This window comes from Schistocerca gregaria, chromosome 7, assembly GCF_023897955.1.
Source record: "Schistocerca gregaria isolate iqSchGreg1 chromosome 7, iqSchGreg1.2, whole genome shotgun sequence".
NCBI lineage: Eukaryota > Metazoa > Arthropoda > Insecta > Orthoptera > Acrididae > Schistocerca > Schistocerca gregaria.
This window is the reverse complement of record NC_064926.1, coordinates 508,252,302-508,278,471: the sequence shown is the minus strand read 5'-3', so window position 1 is coordinate 508,278,471 and position 26,170 is coordinate 508,252,302.

The following is a 26,170-nucleotide window of genomic DNA, read 5'->3' as shown; positions in this document are numbered from 1 at the left end:
ATCTGTTGTCTTTAAGATCCTTTCACCTTCACACATAAGTCAATACATTAAAGCAAGGCCCTCCCAGCTCCTGACTGATCCGTGATAAGACAGGCGAAAAATTAGACTAATGGAGGATTATTAGTATTATCTCTATTTTCATTCGCTCTTTCTCTTTCTCTCCTTTATCTATGTATAGTTTTTAATATAAGAATTCATTACGTGATAAAAAGATCCAGCCAAATAGAATCTTTTGTGGAGTCCTTCGTCTTGGTAATCAGCGGTTGGCTTGCTGTAAGAGATCTTTACATTGATTATTACTGTTAAACACTGCAGTCAGTAGGGAGAATCAATCGTTTGAACAATTTGTTCCTTTTACGAAAGACTGCGAATTCCAGATGTGTACGAAGCCTTTTTGGACGATTTAACACAGACTCAGTGATTGCAGGCTCTCTTCGACACAGCTGAAATTCCCCACTAACTACAGGGCCAACGTGATCAACAAATAATTCAGAAAAAAAACTCATTCGTTCATTCACTCCAGGACAAAAAAGTCACAAACCTTATTTATGGAGGAAATCGTGTATTAAATCCATCTCCATTACATGTCCAGATCTCCGGTGACTCCACGCCTTAATTATTTTCCTTTTACAATGTCTTTCTCTTCAAAACATACCGCCAACGGCACAAATGTTAATTGGCTTGCTTTAGCGAGAAGAAAAGCAGAATATGTATCTCTCAGAAACACTTCAATCCCTAAACAGATACTCCAGAAGCTCTCCTAGTTACCCTCTAACAACCATGGAGAATGCATATATGCATCTCTGATATTTCAAATAATAAACGCACTAGAAAATACTTTGGCGTCGACGAGCTGTCGCCGCATATATTACAAGAAAATCAGATCAAATAACTTTTCCAAACTGAATGAATGTGGATGGTTTAATTGAAAATGAGTAATTGGTGCGTGGTAGAGGTTATTTGCTGTGGGGACATTGCAACCTCCTGACGTATTTTGCGTATTTCCACTCACTACAGTGCCACGGAAAAGTTTTCTGAGGTAACTCATCACTTTCAAAGAAAGTATTGGTTGCACAAAAGCGAGCAGTAAGAATAATTTGCGGTGCCCAACCAGGGGTTTTAACTGTGCTACAACAATTCGTATTTTCACTAATGAAATTCGCCATAAATTATCCATCACAGTTGGACAAGAATAATGATGTACATACCTACAACACTAGAGGGGGAAATGACTTCTATTACCCACTATTAGTCGTAAGTGGCTCAGAGAGAGGTTCAATATGTATCAATAAAAATTTCTGATTACTTGCCCAATAACATAAAATTTCTGAGAGGCGGCGAAACAAGTTTTAAATCGAATTTGAAATAATTTCTCTTGCTCCAGTCCTTTTACTCACTTAAGAATTTCTTCTTAAAAATAGGTAGCCAGAAAAGAAATTAAGCTTAGTTTCATGAGTACAGTCTCAGTTATATGCAAATCCATTAAACTCATGGGAAGGTAAAAACATCACTGACACAGACAATGTCAGACGTAAAAGCGTGTTAAGACAGTCTAATGGTTACAGCAACTGCTCCCAGAAAGCCGATGAGCGTTCGATACCTTATATCACATAAATTTTCAACTGTCACGATAAGTTGATAAATTTTCTGTGTGTTGCGATGTGTCTCAAATGTTATACAAAGTTGATTTCATTCACATGTACCCTTCTCGTCGTTATAACTTTTCATAAATGGCAGGCTTGGTATACGGTATAAGAACGTAGGCTTCCGCGGCCGGTGTCATAGTGACTAAAATTCTTCTGGGTATACGGCGTTTGTCTTCTCTAGAACTTAAGCTCACCATTGAGACATTTAAACTGTCAAAATGGGCGATGTTAGCCTTGGAGCTTTGAAAATTGGGTAGCACATAGGGTGATTCATCGCTGACGAAAGCCAAGGCAGCACAGTATTCTCTTAGTGGCAGTCGGGTATTTGGAACAGAGAAGCTGACATGACTGAAAGGGCTGTCATGTTTGGACGTGCCCATAATCTCACCAAGTTATCTGATCGTGTGTACAACGCAGGCTGTCCATTGTGTCTACAAGGGATGGCGTATCAGCCGTAGCCAGGTACAGGGCTCACAAGTAGTAGGTTTTTGTATAAACGTTTTGTTGTTGTTGTGCAATAAAGTTTCCGCGAGCGGCCTAGGGGCGCTACAGTCATGGACTGTGCGGCTGGTCCCGGCGGAGGTTCGAGTCCTCCCTTGGGCATGGGTGTGTTTGTTTTTCCTTAGGATAATTTGTGTTAAATAGTGTGTAAGCTTAGGGACTTATGACCTTATCAATTAAGTCCCATAAGATTTCACACACTCTGAACATTTTTTTGCAATAAAATACAGGTCCACAAAACCTTTACTCTAACATTTGTTTCTGTGTTAATGTTAATTTTCTTCATATTGGTTTGAAAAGCCCTATTTGATTCCATACAATGATTTAATCTAAGTTTGCAATGTAGATCTAGTGATATTAAAACGATCGGCCTCAGCACTTTCGGCAATATCGCCTTCCAAAACGCTTAAAACCGCTTGCCTCATTCCACTCTGAAACCACTCACTCCACCCTCGACGGCACGCTGCTTCTCCAAGCTTGAAAAAAAGGAAAACGTTGTATGATGTATGACACATGCCTCCCAAGGTTGCTATAGCCCATAAAACCCCGACTGATCTCGAGCAATGAAACATAACGAATACATAAATCAGCTTGAGTGATCGGAATTTCATTATTACGATACTGTTTACATTACACTACTTGGTCATTAATACCACCTTTGAAAGTATAAACTGACGGTGAAAATTACACCGTCTACCCCTTAGACACAAAGAAAAATAAAATAGACCTGTGACATAAAAACAGCCGCTACATCACTCAAGTTCTAGAAAATGACGGAGTGACATCTGCGGTTTATTGCAAGCGTAGCATGCGTCCGCTGTTTCGCTGCAAACCCGAGACACACTAGTGTCCCATACTAACAGCCGACCCACTCTAACAGCGGTTCTCATACACGTAAAAACATCCTAACTGACAAGGACGCGAGACCAGTGTCAGCCTTAGTCAATGACAACCGGCTGCAAACCCGGTGAAAGGTTGAGTCTCATTTATTTTACGAGAGGTGATTCCAAAGGGAACTGAATCCAATCGACGTTTCGAGTGGCATACCTCGCCACTGCCCACAGAATTTGACTGGAGGGGCAAGGTCTCGTCTACGAGAGGCGATATTCCCTCCTTTTAAATGACATCTGTAGCACCTGCGGGTCAACGACCCGCTTGGTCCGCAGCGTGTGGACGTTGTAGTTAAGGCCAGAGCTGGTTATTTGATGGTTTTGGGGTGCTGTTCATTATGAGTATTGCTATTGGATACTGCTATCTTTCAAGATGACAATAGCCGTGTTTAATGGACTGCACGTTGTAGTTCATTTTTGACGACAACTCAGGCATCCTGTCGCGCCTAGACTGGTCTGCTAGATCAGCGCCACCAAAAATGGTTGCGACCACTTGTAACAGTGGGTGAAACGAAGCGACCTGCAATTTGGTACCTCTTCTGCTTCTAATCGTCAATGAATGACTTCATTTTATTACATCATATTGGAAGAAAGAGGAGAAACCTTTCTCGGTGAGCCGAGGCCATTATCAGGGCAGGAGGCGGTATTACAAGGTTTCATCATGTTGGCTGCTGGGAGAGATAAATTTTTTCACCGGGCTGCGTATCACATTATGCACTGCCCGACAAAAAAAGTAAAGCAGCAAAAGAAACTGTCGGATGTCAATGTAACTTCGTAGACGTATACACCATCGGCGGACATGAAAATGATCACACTTGCCATTCTCTGTGACAGGTGGAATGGTCCCAGAGTACACCAGTGTCGTTGGACTTTAGTGTTGTTACCAACCCTGTCACAGATCTTAAGAACAGCGTCAGATGCTAGGTATCACTGTAAAGGACAATGAGATGCCGTGTACCCTTACGACACAGTCTTATCTTAGAGTTTCAAAGGGACCTCATTGGTCTTATTTGTCTGGCCGGTCGAATCTAGAAGTATCCAGATATGTGGAGCACTGAAACATGACAAGGATGGGCCGATGTTGGACTGCATGAGAACGCACACAACTGAAACGATACCCCAGTTGTGCGACTGGATTCGTGATTTCCTGTCAGGAAGGTCGCAGTTCGTAGTAATAGACGGCAAATCATCGAGTAAAACTGAAGTGATATCCGGTGTTCCCCAGGGAAGCGTCCTGGGACCTCTGCTGTTCCGTATGTAAATGACCTGGGTGACAATCTGAGCAGTTGTGCCCTGCCTCAGATGAGAGTAGGGCAGCCGCCCAGAGAGAGGTACCATTCTCCCAATCTTCTGGAGAGGTGCAGCGATGTTACTCTTGGCACCATGGTGTGGGGAGCCACCGAGTTGGAGCTACGGTCATAGTTAACAGTATTACGGGGTCTCTGATGGCATAATGGTACATTGCTGAAATCCTGTTTGCTCATGTGTTACATATCATGCATATCATGCAACGGCATTGTGGTGCCAATTTACAACACGACAGTTAGCATCTGTACATGGTAAGTGCCTTTGTGGTTTGTCTGCGTGATACTGAGGTACTACAGCGGTCAGAAAAATCCCCAGACCTTCTCCGACAGAATATGTGTGAGACCACGTCAGATGTCAATTATCTTCCCGTGTCCCTATCCGGCATATGAAGAACCAAGTACAACAGTTGTGGGACAGCTTGGTTTAGAATTTATAACATCCTTCCAGTCCATACGAGTGCACGTATCGATGCGGGACGGTGTGCAATATCTTAGTCGTTAGTGGACTCCGGTTGCAAACTTCTCTGTAAATGTAACTACTTTTTAATCAGTGAAACAATGACACATATCTCCCCCCCCCCCCCCCCCCCCCGTCACTCAATCGGTGAACTTTCGTTTCCGTCTGCACTTTTGGGTGCTTCTCTTGCTTAGTCCAGCAGTGTGAACTGAGCCAGACTTCTGGAGGTAGCAGTGCAGTTACTCCTCTCGGTGTTGCACTGCGTACCAGCGCCCCAAAACAGCGGGCGAGCAGCGACGGGAGGGAGGCTATCGGCGCGGCATTTCGCGCGGACGCATCCCAGCCCAGTGTCCGGCGCGTGAGACAGCGTACAGATGCGGGCCATCCGTCAGGCGGGGCGCGGGCCGTTAATGAGCAGCCGGCGGAGCGGCGCGCTCCATCTCCAGGCGACAAGCCCACCCATCACGGCCGCCCCGGCAATTAAAGGCAGGCAGGCGGGCGCACCCACGACAAGCGCCCAGGCCGCTGTCCACGAGTGCCACAGCCACGTCACCAGCCGTCCCTGGCGGAAACGGCAACCAGCACTGTACCGTAGTCTGCTTCAGGGGATAAGATGTTATTCTGTGTGTGCAGCCGAACCCAGAGGCGTATAGGTAAAGTAACTGTACTATTTTACCATTACTATGATTCCTCCACGGACCATGGACACAACGCTACAGTCAGCACCACCAGAAATGTATCCGTGGAGTGGTCAGAAAAACCTGTGGTTCCTGAAAAGAGGCAGCACGCTTTTGGCTAATTAGAGGTACACCTGTCTCGATGATTGATTCAGATTTGTAACTTTGCCCAACGTCCTTTCGCTATGTCAGTGCTATGAATGGCGGAAACCAAATAGATTCTGCAGTCCTTTGCTTTGGGTATGTATTGCCTTGAGAGAGGCCAAATCCTTTTGGCTTGTTCTCTTTCATTTATTTTCTTTAATTTCCCTCAGAGGGAATGATGATAGGAAGGTGGCCGGGTATCAAGGGCGTTAGTCATTGCTCGAATGAAATGAGGGGATGGGTCTATCTCCACTTGCCATACTTTCCAAGATCTATCGGTGGACAATCTGTCTAAGCCAGGTACCTGGGAAAGGGAGTTGTGTGGTTCAAAATGGTTCAAATGGCTCTGAGCACTATGGGACTCAACTGCTGTGGTCATTAGTCCCCTAGAACTTAGAACTACTTAAACCTAACTAACCTAGGGACATCACACACATCCATGCCCTAGGCAGGATTCGAACCTGCGACCGTAGCAGTCGCATGTGTGGTTCAAAAATGGTTCAAATGGCTCTGAGCACTATGGGTTCAAATGGCTCTGAGCACTATGGGACTTAACTACGCTGGTCATCAGTCCCCTAGATCTTAGAACTACGTAAACCTAACTAACCTATGGACATCACACACATCGATGCCAGAGGAAGGATTCGAATCTGCGACCGTAGCGGTCGCGCAGTTCCAGACTGTAGCGCCTAGAACCGCTCGGCCACTCCGGCCAGCAGTTCTGTGGTGCTGCGACCATCGGACTCTAGGTCGGACCAGCATGACAACAGCAGTGGTCGGGGCACTCTCTTCCAAGGCCATCCTCAGTTTCCTGTCACCTGGAGGGGACGGGGGGGGGGGGGAGGGGCAAGGAGGATTGCGTGGAACCTGACAGTGGTGAAACCGCATCAGCTGGACAGGCCAGGCATTCCTAGAACTGCAGCTCAGTGAGAGCTGGTATCCGTCAAACTGGTGTCTCGCGCAGGCACAGTATTTTGCTATGTTTGTATATTTGTTATTCTTCCCTCACTGTAGTCTATCCCCGTGTGCTTTGTGCTTTGAAAGAGCAAGCTGACTGAGGGACAATTGGCTATCCTCGCTCATGTAACAAGGCACAGCTAGATTCGGCGGGAAGCCTCTCAACTGAAGTACGGTTTTTCGTGATGTTTTGGAGAGATTGCGTGCGGCGATTTGTACACTGGTGACTAGATTTAAGATCGGTGATCGGACACTGTAGGCAGCCATCCAGCTTGGTGTGGTTGGCACATCTTAATTTTTCGGACTTGATATAAATAACCGCATTTCTCGTGGAACTCTATTCGGGACAGCCGGAGAGAGAAGATGAAAAGTAGAGGCCGAAGATCGCTCAAGTTAAGAGTATTCACCGTCTCGGTGGAATGGACACAGTTTTTGTAAGCGCTGATCCGCATCGCCGGTCAATATAGCGACAAATTGGAACATCGACCACGGCCGCTCTTCGTCAGCATTCCAGACTGTAGCCTAAGGTGCAGCCCATAGCTGACACCACACAAATCGAGCACAGCGTTTCTTAAGAGCCTCCTCCCGAAAAGTAGGGACAGTTATTCTGACGACCCCTGCTCCGCGCCTGCCTTCACAATGCCCACAGCACACGTAGTTTATATGTGCCGTTCTATAGATGAGTTCTGTTGTTCGATCAGTACACCACAAGTTAGCGAATTAGCACTTTGTTAGGATAAACAGTACTCCCATTATCATTTCAGAAATTATATAGGATGGCAATTATTGAACTGTATGGAGTGAAATCGTCATAACTCCAAAGTGCACGGTTGGCTGCTGGGCATAATGGGAATTAGTATGCGGATGCATCTTTTGGCTCGTCAATAAGCAAAACTTGCGCATTTGAGGGACTGACAATCCACGTTTCTCTTCACCCTCAACAGGTGACTTTGTGGTGTGAGGGGTAGAGTCATGGAATAATAGGCACGATATTCTTTGATGACACGGTGACTACCGAACGGTACGTGGAGGTTTCAGAAGATAATTTCGTCCCCATTATACAAAGTGACCCTGACTTCGACAAGATGTGGTTCATGCAAGACAAAGCTCGACCTAATTGAAGTAGGAGAGTGTCTGTTGTCCTAGAGGAGCTCTTTGGGGACCGCATTCTGGCTCTAGGGTACCCAGAGGCCACTGGCATGGGCCTCGATTGACCGTCATATTCTCCGGATCTGAGCTCATGCGTCTCCTTTTGGTGGGGCTGTATTAAAGGTGTACAGCAACAACATCGAAACCATTTCTGAGTTGGAAACAGCCATTCAGGATGTTCCGACACTTCACCGGGTAATGCAGAATTTCGCTACTCGTCGCCAAAGATAGCAGGCATATCGAACATGTCAAATTCTAAATCTGAATACCTGTAGTGAACTTTACATGTTTAATGATGTGTGTGCACGCCGTAGTTTTTAACTGATTTACGTTCCTTTATATACTTCAATAACTGTCACCCTGTACAACCACATCAGAATATTCTACACTTAATAACAATTTTGGGGAAGATTATTCAGTTCGTATTGTAAATTGTGAAGAGGGATCATCCCATGAATTGTCATTAAAGACAGGGCCTCTCTTTTGCATTCAGACATCTTTACGTTGAGTAGGGACAGTGAAAGTTCCTGAGAGTGCTGCGTAGCAGTAGGAAATAAAAAGAAAACTATTCTAAGAGATACCAGACAATCACCGAGATATACCAGTTATTCAGAACTAAAATAACGATTTCGAAGCTACAAGCCGTACCTTACATTTTTCATTTGCCAGTATCGTTCTTCAAATGAACAACAGCATCATGGGAATATAGACTGTAAAAGATACAAACTGAGATAATACGGAAAACTTACATTTTCGTTACGTAAAGCACATATTGTATTTCCAGTACGGTGACTTATGTCTAAAGTTGGCTGACAGCGCTGCAGATTGCGTTTAAAGATTGCTAACAGATCTGAAGATTAAACTGGCTGTAGTACAGTACTTAAACTTACGTTTAAAGTATAGCAGTAAATGATGACATCAACAGCACATAGTACATCCAAAGATATGTAATTTGCAACTACAGAAAACAAAATTTAGATTTTAATCACCTCTTTAATGGACATTTGTATAACATCTTGTATCTGTACGTATTCGCTCATCTTTCAAAATATACGAGTACATCTGTAAAAATGAAAATATGTTTCAAAATTAGCAATCAAAATATAATATCAAGTGTATTATCACAACAGAAATATTTTTAAAACGATAATATTGAATACATATTTGTAAAGACATTTCTAAATATGTGTCTTTAATATGTTTTTTCTAAGTTATTTTAATTTTTACAGATGTACTCGTATTGTTTGAAACGTAATCAGACAGGCACAGACACAAGATGTTAAACACGCACCCATAAGAGAGGTGATTAAAATGTAAAATTCGTTTTCTGTAGTTGTAAATTACGTATTTTCTGATATGCTATATCGTGGACGTTGGAAGTACTGTTGTACAGTAAATTTAATCTTTTGTGCTGTCGATGTCATCATTTACTACCATATTCTAAACGTAGGTTTGAGTACTATAGTAAAGCTAGTTAAATCTCCAGAACTGTTAGCTAGTTTTAAACGCTATCTTTAGTGGTGTCAGGCAACATTAAACGTCAGTCACCATACTGGAAACAGAAGATGTGCTTCACTTAACGTCAGTGTAAGTTTTCCGTATATCTCAATTTCTATCTTTTACAGTGTATATTCTATTGATGCGTTTGTTCATTTGTTAAGCGGAACCCGTAAGTAACAAAATGCTAGATACGGCTGGTGGGTGTTTTCAAGAACTTACTGTTAATTGTAATTTCCCTTGCTGCAATGCCTGCTTTTACTGTACCGGAATTTCATTTTCGTCTTGCTTACGGTTCCGTTAACCGATAGACTGATACCAAGCCTGGTTATAAATAACCTAAACTTGCACATAATAGCGATCAGACTTCTGTAGGCAGCCAATGAAATAAGAATAAGTAAGGAGGAAGAACTACTGGCTTTGCATTTACTTTTTGATGGTGGATTCACTTATATCATACAAGGTGCCTAAACATTTTATATATCTTAAGATTCTTTCATTAGTAGGTAAAGCCAAACCTGCTGTATCAAACTTGGATCCAAAATATTGTAAATACTGACACTGTAGTAGAATAAAATCCTTGCTATAGAAGTTGTTATTAAATGAAATGCTTCAAACTGCTTTGTGACTGCTACTGTGGGAAAAGACGTGATAAATTTCGTAATATTTGAAATATTGAAATTGCCACGTAATGACTGTCTGTTGCACACCAGCGATGTTCTGTTTCCTGGCGGCACGGCAGAAATTACTAGAAATTGTTTAAAGGTTCAAAACATTGACTTGAGGGATGGGAAGATTTCTTTCAATAATAACAAGGTTAATATTTCATACATATAGTAACAATTACAGCATAGACATTTTCTCGAAGAACAGTGAAAGCAAAAGTAAGACACACAGAAGACGTGGCGGCTGTTTTGACCGATTCTTATGTATAACAAGAAAAGATATAGTCCTCTATGACTACTCTATGTCTACACTGACAGACTATGTCTCTGATGAAAACATCATTACGGAACACTTCAGGCAATTTAGTAATAAGTTGCAAGGGGGCTTCATTAAAAAGAAATGACTAATATTAATGAATAAATGAAATAATTTTACTAGCTGTGTGACCGGTTACGAAGTCTCGTAACCGGTTGGCCCTGACTATTATTAGCACGCAATCTGACTGGATAAAGTAAAAATAAGAATGTCAAAGAATTTCCATTAACACAATTGAATAATTAAGTCCCCTGCAACTATAAAAGCTACGGAACAACAAGGGACAAGTGTAACTGTTAGGTGTCTGAGTGTGACTCAACATACATGTACCCGGCTCGGTTCTTTCTCAATAGGACAAAATGTTTTAAACACCATTTACAATGAACTAACTGAAAAGCCAGAAATACTATAACTGCACATAAAAACCAGAATTACAAGTCTAATAAATGATGCTTTGTTGACTGTACCTATGAGCAAGAGGGATTGTTATTCAAGAAAACTGTAATACCTTTTTACCTCATTATACACTCCTGGAAATTGAAATAAGAACACCGTGAATTCATTGTCCCAGGAAGGGGAAACTTTATTGAAACATTCCTAGGGTCAGATACATCACATGATCACACTGACAGAACCACAGGCACATAGACACAGGCAACAGAGCATGCACAATGTCGACACTAGTACAGTGTATATCCACATTTCGCAGCAATGCAGTATGCTATTCTCCCATGGAGACGATCGTAGAGATGCTGGATGTAGTCCTGTGGAACGGCTTTCCATGCCATTTCCACCTGGAGCCTCAGTTGGACCAGCGTTCTTGCTGGACGTGCAGACCGCGTGAGACGACGCTTCATCCAGTCCCAAACATGCTCAATGGGGGACAGATACGGAGATCTTGCTGGCCAGGGTAGTGGACTTATACCTTCTAGAGCACGTTGGGTGGCACGGGATACATGCGGACGTGCATTGTCCTGTTGGAACAGGAAGTTCCCTTGCCGGTCTAGGAATGGTAGAACGATGGGTTCGATGACGGTTTGGATGTACCGTGCACTATTCAGTGTCCCCTCGACGATCACCAGAGGTGTACGGCCAGTGTAGGAGATCGCTCCCCACACCATGATGCCGGATGTTGGCCCTGTGTGCCTCGGTCGTATGCAGTCCTGATTGTGGCGCTCACCTGCACGGCGCCAAACACGCATACGACCATCTTTGGCACCAAGGCAGAAGCGACTCTCATCGCTGAAGACGACACGTCTCCATTCGTCCCTCCATTCACGCCTGTCGCGACAACACTGGAGGCGGGCTGCACGATGTTGGGGCGTGAGCGGAAGACGGCCTAACGGTGTGCGGGACAGTAGCCCAGCTTCATGAAGACGGTTGCGAATGGTCCTCGAAGATACCCCAGGAGTAACAGTGTCCCTAATTTGCTGGGAAGTGGCGGTGCGGTCCCCTACGGCACTGCGTAGGATCCTACGGTCTTGGCGTGCATCCGTGCGTCGCTGCGGTCCGGTCCCAGGTCGACGGGCACGTGCACCTTCCGCCGACCACTGGCGACAACATCGATGTACTGTGGAGACCTCACGCTCCACGTGTTGAGCAATTCGGCGGTACGTCCACCCGGCCTCCCGCATGCCCACTATACGCCCTCGCTCAAAGTCCGTCAACTGCACATACGGTCCACGTCCACGCTGTCGCGGCATGCTACCAGTGTTAAAGACTGCGATGGAGCTCCGTATGCCACGGCAAACTGGCTGACACTGACGGCGGCGGTGCACAAATGCTGCGCAGCTAGCGCCATTCGACGGCCAACACCGCGGTTCCTGGTGTGTCCGCTGTGCCGTGCGTGTGATCATTGCTTGTACAGCCCTCTCGCAGTGTCCGGAGCAAGTATGGTGGGTCTGACACACCGGTGTCAATGTGTTCTTTTTTCCATTTCCAGGAGTGTATATTGACGAATATATTCCATTACAGCAGCATCATAAATCAAAAGACCATCTCCTTTCTCAAATATATTCTGGCAACTACATCTTCTTCTATCTATACATTACACCAACTGAACAGTACATTTCAGTCAAGACTGAGATCGTCTACTCTCTCGCCCAACAGAGCAACGACTGCTCTCGACATCCTCTGAAATACTACTGCGCGCAATGGAGACTACGGAATAATGATTTTGTGCGCAATCTCTGGCGCTGTGACTCATTGTAGCTACCTTTGAAAGTCACAAAAATCGTGCAGTCTTTTTGGCCAAATATGGAAACCTTAAAGCGAGACCGGTTTTAACTAATCTGTTTTTGCCATCCCTAGCGTGAATCCGCCTAAAATTGGTAGCTCGCTAGGTCTCTTCTTGCAGGCAACGTTTGGCTGTTAGAGCAGCTGTCTGTAGACGACGTCCGCCCCGGTGATAGAGACGGGATGGGTAATCCCTCTAAAAGCGTCGTTACTAACGAGTGCCAACCTCTTCGGCGTCCGCGGCGTCGCTCTCCGGCGTTTCACTTTCGGGGGCGCGCGCGACGCCCTGCGTAACTCGCCGTTTGGGCGACGGGCGGCGCCGCGGCGGCCGTAATGTGTGGGGAGCCGAGAACCGGTGCCGTGCCGCGGGGAGCCGTTTGGCGGGGCAGGTAGCGGCAAATAGGCCGCTTGCAGGGCGCGCACGTGCCGGCTGATGAATAGCCGCACCTCCCACCAGGGGCGCCCGTACTGCCCGGCAGGACCGCGACGCCGGTCCCCCGATCTTCCGCCACGGCGCCGACCTTTAATCGCGTGAGGCGAGGGTGCGGGGTAGCGCAGTCTCCAGGGGTCGCGCTGCAAAGTCGCACCTTGTTGCCTCGCCCCGCGGCTGCTGCTTTACCACCCGGGCTGTCGCAGGCGTTGCGAGCGGGTAGATAGCAATGAGGCGACAGAAGCTATGGGGTAGCGGCATGCACATATGTACACTCCTGGAAATGGAAAAAAGAACACATTGACACCGGTGTGTCAGACCCACCATACTTGCTCCGAGAGGGCTTTACAAGCAATGATCACACGCACGGCACAGCGGACACACCAGGAACCGCGGTGTTGGCCGTCGAATGGCGCTAGCTGCGCAGCACTTGTGCACCGCCGCCGTCAGTGTCAGCCAGTTTGCCGTGGCATACGGAGCTCCATCGCAGTCTTTAACACTGGTAGCATGCCGCGACAGCGTGGACGTGAACCGTATGTGCAGTTGACGGACTTTGAGCAAGGGCGTATAGTGGGCATGCGGGAGGCCGGGTGCACGTACCGCCGAATTGCTCAACACGTGGGGCGTGAGGTCTCCACAGTACATCGATGTTGTCGCCAGTGGTCGGTGGAAGGTGCACGTGCCCGTCGACCTGGTACCGGACTGCAGCGACGCACGGATGCACGCCAAGACCGTAGGATCCTACGCAGTGCCGTAGGGGACCGCACCGCCACTTCCCAGCAAATTAGGGACACTGTTGCTCCTGGGGTATCGGCGAGGACCATTCGCAACCGTCTCCATGAAGCTGGGCTACGGTCCCGCACACCGTTAGGCCGTCTTCCGCTCACGCCCCAACATCGGGCAGCCCGCCTCCAGTGGTGTCGCGACAGGCGTGAATGGAGGGACGAATGGAGACGTGTCGTCTTCAGCGATGAGAGTCGCTTCTGCCTTGTTGCCAATGATGGTCGTATGCGTGTTTGGCGCCGTGCAGGTAAGCGCCACAATCAGGACCGCATACGACCGAGGCACACAGGGCCAACACCCGGCATCATGGTGTGGGGAGCGATCTCCTACACTGGCCGTACACCTCTGGTGATCGTCGAGGGGACACTGAATAGTGCACGGTACATCCAAACCGTCATCGAACCCATCGTTCTACCATTCCTAGACCGGCAAGGGAACTTGCTGTTCCAACAGTACAATGCACGTCCGCATGTATCCCGTGCCACCCAACGTGCTCTAGAAGGTGTAAGTCAACTACCCTGGTCAGCAAGATCTCCGGATCTGTCCCCCATTGAGCATGTTTGCGGCTGGATGAAGCGTCGTCTCACGCGGTCTGCACGTCCAGCACGAACGCTGGTCCAACTGAGGCGCCAGGTGGAAATGGCATGGCAAGCCGTTCCACAGGACTACATCCAGCATCTCTACGATCGTCTCCATGGGAGAATAGCAGCCTGCATTGCTGCGAAAGGTGGATATACACTGTACTAGTGCCGACATTGTGCATGCTCTGTTGCCTGTGTCTATGTGCCTGTGGTTCTGTCAGTGTGATCATGTGATGTATCTGACCCGAGGAATGTGTCAATAAAGTTTCCCCTTCCTGGGACAATGAATTCACGGTGTTCTTATTTCAATTTCCAGGAGTGCAGATGGCGGTTATATACAACCGTTCGCTCGACGAAAGATTCGTACTCAAAGACTGGAAAGTTTCACTGGTCACACCAATATTCAAGGAAAGTAGTAGGAGTAATCCACTAAGTTGCAGGCCCATATCGTTAACGTCGATATGCAGCAGGATTTTAGAACATATGTTGTGTTCGAACATTGTGAATTACTTCGAAGAAAACGGTATATTGACACACAGTCATCATGGGTTTAGGAAACATCGTTCTTGTGAAACACAACTAGCTCTTTGTTCACATGAAGTGCTGAGTGCTATTGACAAGGGACTTGAGATCGAGTCCGTATTTCTGGATTTCCGGAAGGCTTTTGACACTGTACCACATAATCGGCTCGTAGTGAAATTGCGTGCTTATGGAATACCGTCTCAGTTATGTGACTGGATCTGTGATTTCCTGTCAGAGAGGTCACAGTTCGTTGTAATTGACGGTAAGTCATCGAGTAAAACAGAAGTGATTTCTGGCGTTCCCAAATGTAATGTTATAGGACCTTTGCTGTTCCTTATCTATATAAACGATTTGGGAGACGCTATAGTTTATCGACTGATAAAGTCATCTGAAGATCAAAACAAACTGCAAAACGATTTAGAAGAAATATCGAAATGGGTCGAAAAGTGGCAGTTGACCTTAAATAACGAAATGTGTGAGGTCATCCCTATGAGTGCTAAAAAGAACGCGTTAAACGTCGGTTACACGATAAATCAGTCTAATATAAGAGCCCTAAATTCAACTAAATAACTATGAGTTACAATTACGAACAATTTAAATTGGAAGGAACACATAGAAAATGTTGTGGGGAAGGCTAACGAAAGACTGCGTTGTAGTGGCAGAACACTTAGAAAATGTAACAGATCTACTAAGGAGACGGCCTACACTACGCTTGTCTGTCCTCTTTTAGAATACTGTTGCGCGTTGTGGAATCCTTACCAGATAGGACTGAGTGAGTACATCGATAAAGTTCAGAGTAAGGCAGCGCGTTTTGCATTATCACGAAATATGGGAGAGAATGTCACAGAAATGATACAGGATTTGCGATGGACATCATTAAAAGAAAGGTGTTTTTCGTTGCGACGTTATCTTCTCACGAAATTTCAATCACCGACATTCTCCTCCGAATGCGAAAATATTTTGTTGACATCGACTTACATAGGGAGGAACGATCACAAAGATAAAATAAGAGAAATCAGAGCTCGTACGGAAAGATATTTCATTCTTTCCGCGCGTTATACGAGATTTCAATAATAGAGAATTGTGAAGGTGGTTCGATGAGCCCTCTGCCAGGCACTTAAATGTGATTTGCAGAGTATCCATGTAGATGCAGATGTAGATCTACAACAGGTATAGAAGAGCGGTGCATTGGCGGAGCTGTCGTTTGCGCGCAGGTGATACAAGTGCAAAGGTTTTCGGCATGGGTACGGCGCAAGACGGAGATTAACACATTCAGCTCTGAACAGTAGTTGAAGCCAGACGCATGGGCCACACCATTTCGGAAATCGTCGGGGAATCAACATGCCGAGATCCACAGTATCAAGAGAGTGTCGAAAATATCAGATTTCAGGCATTGCCTCTCGCCAAGGAAAACCCAGTGGCCGACGGCCTTCACTTAACGACCGAGAGCAGCGACGTGTACGTAGAGTTGTCAGTGCCAACAGACAAACAACGAATAATCGCAGAAATCGATGTGGGCCGTACGACGAACGTATCCGTTAGGACAGCGCGGCGAAATTTGGCGTTAACGGGCAGCGGAGGTCCGACACAAGCGCCTTTTGTAACAGCAAGGCATCGCCTGCAACGCCTCTCGTGCGTTCGTGACCGTGCAGGTTGGACCCTAGTCGACGAGAAAACCCTGGCCAGGTTAGATGAGTTCCAACTTCATTTGGTAAGAGCTAATGGTTGGTTTAGAGCGTGGCGCCGACCTCACAGAGTCTGGGATCCAGGTTGTCACCAAGGCACTGTGCAAGCTGTTGGTGGCTCCGTAATGGGATGCGCTGTAGTTACGTTGCATGGACTGGGTCGTTTGATCCAACTGATCGATCACTCACTGGGAATAGTTGTGTTCGGCTACATGGAGACTATTTTCAGCTATTAACGGACTTCATATTCCCAAACAACGACGGGATTTCTATGGATGACAGTGCACCATACAAGACACCAGTTGTTGGCGACTGTGCTGAAGACCATTTTGGACAATTCGATCTACTGATTTGACCTGACAGATCACCCGACATGAATTCCATCAAAAATTTATGGGACGTAATCGAGTGGTCAGTTCGTGCACAAAACCATGCGCTGGCAACACTTTCGCATGTATGGACGGCTGTAGTGGCAGCATGGTGGTTCAGTCTGCTGAGCGTCTATTGCACGTTGAGTTGGGCAAAACGGGGCTCGACATGATATTGGAAGGTATTCGACGACTTCTGCCATCTCAGTACACATTGCCGAAAAAATGCAACACAACTCCCCCAGGGACAGATCATTTTATTGGCTAGTGGGTTGACGTGTAGTTCATCATAGTAGGAATACACTATAACAAATTCAGAGTAAATGAAACACAAATGTACAGAAAAAGATTCCCAAAAAGCCTCAACAGAACACAGTGTGCCTCCCTGCGGCGTCAACGCAGGCGTGTATGCTCGCCTGCAAAAGACCGTACAGGTGCTCAATGGCATCCTGCTACACACGATAAACTGTCCCAAAAATCTTGCTCCTTTTGTTACAATTAGGCACTCGTTCTGGCATACAGTGGAGAAAGGGTAAACTCCCGCTTCGTCGTATCCCATACACGTTCAATTGGGGTAAGATGGTGATCTTGGTGGCCAGGGAAATTGTTGTGCTCTGCAAGGAGGTCGTTGCTTTGCAGCATCCGTATATGGATGTGCACTGTCCTGCTGAAAAAGTACATCACTTTCCTGTTGAAAAAATGCAAGTAGTAAGAGAATAATAACCTGTGCATTGTGTCTGACACTGGTTATTTTACCTTTCTAATGGGGAGTACAGTACTTGATGTTCAATGACCTGTCTTCGAAACAGGCGTCGATTACTAATTAAAATATATTTCATCTAATCCCTCATCCACATCTACAGTTCAAAAATGGTATTTATCTTGTTATTTCATTGGTGGCCTCATTGTCTTCTGTGGGATATGATGCTGGTCTCAAGTCCTTTTTCCGATGTGAAGAAATATGAAATTCTGAAATGTGTTATTCAAGTGTTCCAATGATTATTATCTTAAATAAAGTTTCTGAACTTTGAAACCATTGTATTCACTGAAAAATTTATGATGGATTTTTTAAAGTCTTATGGGACTTAACTGCTAAGGTCATCAGTCTCTAAGCTTACACACTACTTAACCTAAATTATCATAAGGACAAACACACACACTCATGTCCGTGGGAGGACTCGAACCTCCGCCGGGATCAGCCGCAGTCCATGACTGCAGCGCCTGAGACCGCTCGGCTAATCTGGCGCGGCTATGATGGATTCAGGAAGTGGAGTGACATTCTTTAAAACAAAGGAGTTATTCTCTGCGGCAGGCCCCCTTCATGTAATTTCAACCAACTCTCTCCTCAGAGAGCGAAAATTATTTGATGCCGCCTACCTATATAGAGAGAAATGATCGTCGTAATAAAATAAGAGAAATGAGAGCTCGCACTGAAAGACTGAAGTGTTCGTTTTCTGCGCACGCTTTTCACAGTGGGACGGTACAGACGCAGCGTGAACGTGTTTCGATGAACCTTCTGGCAGGCACTTAATTGCGAATTGCAGAGTAATCAAGCAGCTGTAGATGTACTTTAGATATTTGTACACGCTCAAATATTGAAGCGTAATACTTTTGGCGTTACCAGTATTGCAAAATACATTAGTCTATTTACAGTAGATCCCTGCCAATGTTTTCCATTTCACATAATTTTCCTACTTAACAACTACTCTCCAATTTCAACTACTGTTCCGCCAAGACTGTATACAACGAAAAGAACAGAGTATAATGCAAAAGTCAAAGACATTCCAACTTTCTCGATAGTAGTCGTTAGAAGATCTATGAAACAATCAGCAAAAATAAATTAACAGAAATTTTAATAAAATGGGACAACATTAATTAAAATACTTCTACTGCAAATATTTAGATATGAAACAACTAAAAATGTTATGAATATGTGTCTACACGAAATTTTAATATATATATATGCCGTACACGTGTAAGTCAGTCACTCACATATAGTCAGCAGTTACTCTCATTACAGACGACAAAAGTGCTATTCCAATCTCTAGTCAGCCCTTTCAAGACGTCAGAGTAGCCATCGTTAGCTGTGACTTGCTGCCAATGTCTGGTCAGATTCACGTATGTTCTTAGTCCGGGTGCAAGCAGACTGTTCCCAATGGTCCTTAAGGCACTGAAGGTGCAAAATGTCCCCAGATTTCTTACGTGTATCATGTTCGGTCTGCCACCGCCGTTCGCACAGTGCGATGATCTTGACGTCCGTTTTTACTGTACGGACGTCCAGAACACTGTCTACAGGTGTTGGACCCCCTAAACTAGTTCCAAGTGTCAGATCATGGAGAAAATATTTCGAACGTTCATTACCAGAACGAGCATTATCATTATACAAGCAGATTTCCCCTCAGAACTCCCGTCGGCTAAAGCTACGAACACATTCCATGTAATTTCTCCTGTAATATCAAATATGCTGCTGAAACATTGTTTTCAACGAAGGCGTGTAAAATGTACAACTGCTGTACGGTCAAAGTGTCCTGTACTAATCCATCTCAAATCACTATTAAAAATTCTTGCTCTGAAACACAGAAACGGAAAAATATCAATGTACTCAAAAGAGGCGAGATGTATACCATACCACACTTCATGTGGAAGACTAGCAACGATAATCAGTTGCAAAACAATTACGCCTTGGTATTTTTCGGTTGTTACCGTTTCCAGTGATTTTTCATTAAGACCGTAATCAAACATTAATGGATCTCTTCACCTGTTTAGATGCAATGTGTTACATTTATTTAGGTTCAGGGTCAACTAATACTGCCTGTACCAGTCAAGAATAATCTGCTAGACTTTCTGCTGTTCGCTGCCGCTCTAGGTCATTTCAACCTTCCACATAACAGAGTCTTCTGCAAAAAGCGTTCTACAGTTTCTGCCGTTGTCCACTGTGTCACTTGCACGTGCCGTAAATAGTAATCACTCTATAACACTTCGCCGGGTTACTCTGGAAATTACTTTTTCATCTGTCGATTTCATCCCCTTAAGAATAAAATACTGAGTTCTGTCTCTCAGGGAGTGCTGAATCCAGGCACATATCTGGTCTGACACTGAAGTATACATTTTTTTTTACTAAACTACAGTGTGGAACTGTAGCAAATGCCTTCCGGCAGTTAAGAAACACATCAAGTTGTATATCTGGCGCTCTGGATTTCTTCGACGAACAGAGCGAGCTGTGATCCGGAAGATCTCTATTTACGGAATCCATGTTTCATTTTGTAAGGGAACTTCTCGTTCTCTTGAATCGTTATACTGCGAGTTCATACTCTATGTTTCAAACGGGAATGATCTTTCCCAATCGCACGGAGCCCTTCGTTGTTCCAAAGACCTAAACTAGGCTACTGCTAGAAGAGGTACAAGGTCTTTCGCATAATCTCCGTAGTATGTCATAGATGCCTCGTCTCAGCAAGATATTTTTCCACTATCACACTATAGCAGTTTTCAATTCCGCAATCTTTTATCTCACCTGCGGTTTTGGCATTTTGTGCGTTGGTCGAAAGAAAGAACCGGGGGGGGGGGGGGGGGGGGGCGGCGCCACAGCCGATCCAGCTGGGTGACCGGTATCTGCCGGCCAGGTATTAAGGCGAGGCGCAAGCCCAGAAATGGGGAAAATCCCATACTGGAGGCCTAGAAAACGGCAGTATACAACAGCAGTGGTGGACTCTGAGACAAGCTGAAACACGGATTCTTACAACTCTTTGAAATTCAACAATAGTTCTCTGAAAAATATTAAAGGCAATCTAGAAGCACCTGAGAGCTCAGAAAAATGAGGCACATCCAATGACGCAACGATATTTTCAACATCTTTAAAACAACAAAAGCAATTTACATTGTTTATATATTTTCGCAACGAACTTCTGAATTAACCATTCCATTTTTAAACACTTCATGAAATTTCAGCAAATGACATCTGAGTAGATGGCACTGCAATATGGATATCATTCCTGAAAGCTCCATATCTGTATCTATTTTATTTATTGATTTATTACGTTTTGTATATCTTCTCATTATGCAAATTCTTGTCAAAACGTCACATTCGCACAGCGTTTGATGCAGCATGCATTTAATTAATGAATATTTTACTATTTTGCCAGTAACTTTTTAAAACTATAATTAAAATTGCTAATACGAAATCATGTTAATTAAGAAGAGGTCCGTTGTAAGTGTTAGCTGACACCACAATTCTAAAGAGAATGAAAAGATGTTTCTGTCAAGAACGCCCGAATAACTGTTTAGGAAATGTCGAGCAACTATCTGTTGTCCTTTAAAGTGGATCAAGAATGTAGCTCATTTATTTGCGAACAAACTACTACTTATTTTTGTTGTAAATGATCTGGGTGTTCATCTTATATTCTCCTTTCAAGAAACTGTCCATTCCGTTCAACTGCTCTTCCTAGTCCTTTGCTGTCTCTGATAGAATTACAATGTCATCGGCGATCCTCAAAGTTTTTATTTCTTCTCCATGGATTTTAATACGTACTCCGTATTTTTCTTTTGTTTCCTTTATTGCTTGCTCAGTATACAGATTGAATAACATCGGGGATAGGCTACAGCCCTGTCTCACTCCCTTACCCAACTACTGCTTCCCTTTCATGCCCCTCGACTCTTATAACTGCCTTCTTGTTTCTGTACAAACTGTAAATAGCCTTTCGCTCTCTGTATTTTACACCTGCCACCCTCAGAATTTGAAAGAGAGTATTCTACTCAACATTGTCAAAAGCTTTCTCTAAGTCTACAAATGCTAGAAACGTAGGTTTGGCTTTCCTTAATCTATTTCCTAAGATAAGTAGTAGGGTCTGTATTGCCTCACGTGTTCGAACATTTTTGCGGAATCCAAACTGATCTTCCCCGATGTCGACTTCTAACAGTTTTTCCATTCGTCAGTAAAGAATTAGTGTTAGTATTTTGCAGCCGTGGCTTATTAAACTGATGGTTCGGTAATTTTCACATCTGTGAACACCTGCTTTCTGTGGGATTGGAATTATTACATTCTTCTTGAAGTCTGAGGGTATTTCGCCTGTCTCATACATCTTGCTCACTAAATGGTAGAGTTTAGTTAGGCCTGGCTCTCCCAACGCCGTCATTAGTTCTAATGGGATGTTTCTTCCCGGGGCCTTGTTTCGACTTAGGTCTTTCAGTGCTCTGTCAAACTCTTGACGCAGTATCGTATCTCCCATTTCATTTTCATCTACACAATCTTCCATTTCCATAATATTGTTCTCAAGTATGTCGTCCTTGCATAGACCCTCTATGTACTCCTGCCACCTTTCTGCTTTCCCTTCTTTGCTTAGTACTGGGTGCTCTTGATATTCATGCAAGTCGTCCTCTTTTCTCCAAAGGTCTCTTTAATTTTCCTGTAGGCAGTGTCTAAAGTACTCTTAGTGACACTTTGACGTTAATGAATACAAATGTACAAGCTGTGTATGCACTATAAATATGTCTTAACCCATTTCTCGAGATTGTAAAGTCAAGGAATGGGTTTTTCTACTAAAATACATGCAGTAAATTTTTTTAGTGCATTTTGCTCGTTTTCTTTACTAACCTACTTACATGATTTTCGTTGCCTTGATAAAAGTAATTGAGTCATCGACGTATCTCTCGCGCTCAGTGAAACATTATAACCACATATATTCTCGTCCGTTGTCCGCAGCAACCACCTAAGCCTCGCGATGACAAGCGGAAACTTGAGTTGAGCTTCAACCGTCCCTACTCATCGCTGGGTCTTTTCTGCATTCTGACGTGGAATGTGCTGTTACAGTACACGCCTCAGGTGTGGTGTGTATAGGAAATCCAACTACACTGATATGTACTGAACGCTCTTAGTTATAACAAATCGCACAGAATCAAAACCATAGGCCATCGAAGTCGGACTAAAAGTGCTAACACAATATTCTCGTAAATAAAGTCAGTAAGTGGATCGAAATATTCAGACGCTCAATGGCCACAATGGCACCGAGAGAAACATGACAGAGAGAAGGCCGGAATATTGAATTCACTATTCCGAAATTTCGTTACTCCAACGTTTCCTAATTAATTACAAAGTATGTCTTAGGCTATATGGTGAATAAAAATACACAAAACGTGCGAAGTCAGTATTCTTGCTATGCTTTAACGACTGACTATTGGAAAAATGGTTGTAGTTGCTGTGGTCTTCAGTCCTGAGACTGATTTGATACAGCTCTCCATACTACTCCATCCTGTGCAAACTTCTTCATCTCCCCGTACTTACTGCAACCTACATCCTTCTGAATCTGCTTAGTATATTCATCTCTTGGTCTCCCTCTACGATTTTTACCCTCCACGCTACCCTCCAATACTAAATTGGTGATCCCTTGAAGCCTCAGAACATGTCCTACCAACTGGTCCCTTCTTCTTGTCTAGTTGTGCCACAAACTCCTCTTCTCCCCAATCCTATTCATTACCTCCTCATTAGTTATGTGATTTACCCATCTAATCTTCAGCATTCTTCTGTAGCATCATATTTCGAATTCTTCTATTGTATTCTTGTCCAAACTAGTTATCGTCCATGTTTCACTTCCATACATGGCTGCACTCCATACATATACTTTCAGAAACAACTTCCTGACACTTAAATCTATACTCGATGTTAACAAATTCCTCTTCTTCAGAAACGCTTTCCTTGCCATTGCCAGTCTACATTTTATATCCTCTCTTCTTCGACCATCATCAGTTATTTTGCTCCCCAAATAGCAAAACTCCTTTACTACTTTAAGTGTCTCATTTCCTAATCTAATTCCCTCAGCATCGCCCGACTTAATTCGACTACATTCCATTATCCTCGTTGTGCTTTTGTTGATGTTCATCTGATATCCTCCTTGCAAGACACTGTCCATTCCGTTCAACTGCTCTTCCAAGTACTTTGCTGTCTCTGATAGAATTACAATGTCATCGGCGAACCTCAAAGTTTTTATTTCTTCTCCATGGATTTTAATACTTACTCCGAACTTTTCTTTTGTTTCCTTTACTGTTTTCTCAATATACAGATTGAACAACATCGGGGAGAGACTACAGCCCTTTCTAACTCCCTTCCCAACCACTGCTTCCCTTTCACGTCCCTCGACTCTTATAACTGCCATCTGGTTTCTGTACAAATTGTAAATAGCCTTTCGCTCCCTATATTTTACCCCTGCGACCTTCAGAATTTGAAAGTGAGTATTCCAGTCAACATTGTCACACGCTTTCACTAAGTTTACAAATCCTAGAAACGTAAGTTTGCCTTTTCTTAATCTAGCTTCTAAAATAATGTAAATATGGTATTTATTATATAATATAGATTACCAGGAATGATCTGACTCAATAGTACGTTCCAAGTATTTTTTTTTTCAAATGTTTTGCAAGTATCGGTGACAAACGTCTAGGCAAGATTGGTCATTGGAGTCAATGGAGAGCGCTGTACATGGTGTTATAGAATGTCATGTGGGTTCTTTCAGGGCTGCTCGACAGTTCAACGTGCCACAGACAACGATTGAACGACATGTGGCAAAGAAACGTGCTAACCCTGGCTATACAGTTATGAAAAGGTTAGGACCAATCACTAGTGTTTTTTCCCCAGAACAAGAGGCAGAACTTAAAGACTAGTTACAACAGATGGAAGGACAATATTTTGGCCTAACACTTAAAGAACGTCCTTGAACTTACTTTTCAGCTTGCTGAACGAAATATCATCAAACGTCCATTTTATACTGCAGCCAAATCTGCTGGAACAGATTGGTAAAATGGGTTTCTTGCACGAAATCCTATCTTAACAATACGAAAACCAGAGGCCACATCAATCGCACGAGCAATGGGGTTTAATCGAGTTGCTGTAGATCGGTTTTCGATATGTTAGAAAGTCAATTACACACATTCAAGTATACGGGAGACAGAATTTTCAATTGCGATGAGACTGGTATAATAGGCATTCCGAAAGGTCACACAAAGGTGGTTGCTTTGAAAGGGCGCAGACAGATGGGAGCAGTTACTTCAGCAGAAAGAGGCCAGACTGTGACTGCAGAAATCTGTGTTCCGGCATCGGGGTGCTACGTACCACCTATGATAATTTATCCTCGAAAACGAATGTAACAAGCGTTTGAGACTGGCCTGCCCCCTGGTGTCTGAGCAGAATTCCAAGCAACTGGCTGCATGACGAAAGAACTATTTTTGACTTGGTTTAAGAAGTTTATTGCATTTACCGGAGCGTCAAAGGAAAGACCACTACTTTTCATATTGGACGGCCATAAAACGCACACCAAGAATTTAGAACTGATAGATGTGGCCCGTGTAAATGGGGTTGTCTTGCTGTGTTTGCCACCACACTGCTCACACCGTCTTCAACCATTGGACATGGCATTTATGAAACCTCTCAGTAAATTTTACAAAGATGAAGTAAGATCGTGGCTTCGCACCCATCCTGGAAAAGTCGTTAAGCTGCATCAGATCGCACGGTCATTCGGTAAAGTATTCATTAATTCAGTTACAATGTCCACAGCAGTGAACGGGTTTCGGAAAACAGGCATTTGGCCTGGAAACAGAAATGTGTCTCGAGAAAGTGATTACCTTCCCTGTTCAACTACAGACGTTCAGCAATCTCACACATCTTAACTTACAGAAATGGAAGACCAAATACCAGAGATGTTGTCAAGACGTAAAACACCTAAGCAATTAACAACTGACGATCAGGCCTCTGTTTCGTCTAACGTTCAGGTTACCAGCCCTGAAATTGTGTTAGCTATTCCAAAGATGGATAAAAAAACCAAAAGGAAACCATCTAACAGGCTTGGAAAACCCTTACAGGAGTGAACTATCTGAAGAAATTAAACGAAAACTCTTCTCAAAGGCGTTTAATACACCTGGGATACCACCAAAAGGACATAATGACAACGAAAAAGTGACGAACGTTACTGACGTCTTAACCACCCCTTCATGCTAAAGGGATAATAATCTGAGGTCGAATGACAACGAGGAAGAGAGTGAAGAATGTTCATACTGCTATGACTTCTATGAAGGTGGCTGGACACGGTGTATTAGCTGCGGACGCTGGGCCCACGACACTTGTGCAGGGATAGAAAGTGATGATAACGAGGCTGCCCACACTTGTGTACTATGTGAAAGTAAGAGGCCTAAATAAAACGTAGTATCTGATTCTAAAATTCGCAGAACAATGTTTCGGAACCTTATCGTTATTCCAGTCCTTATTTAAGCTTTAGAGATGAAGCTAGTTCCCCATCTTACCCCGCATATGGGACAAGACGAGAAATTGGTAGTGTATGTTTGACTCGAGATATTTCTAACTAAATGTAACAAGTTTGCAGGTTT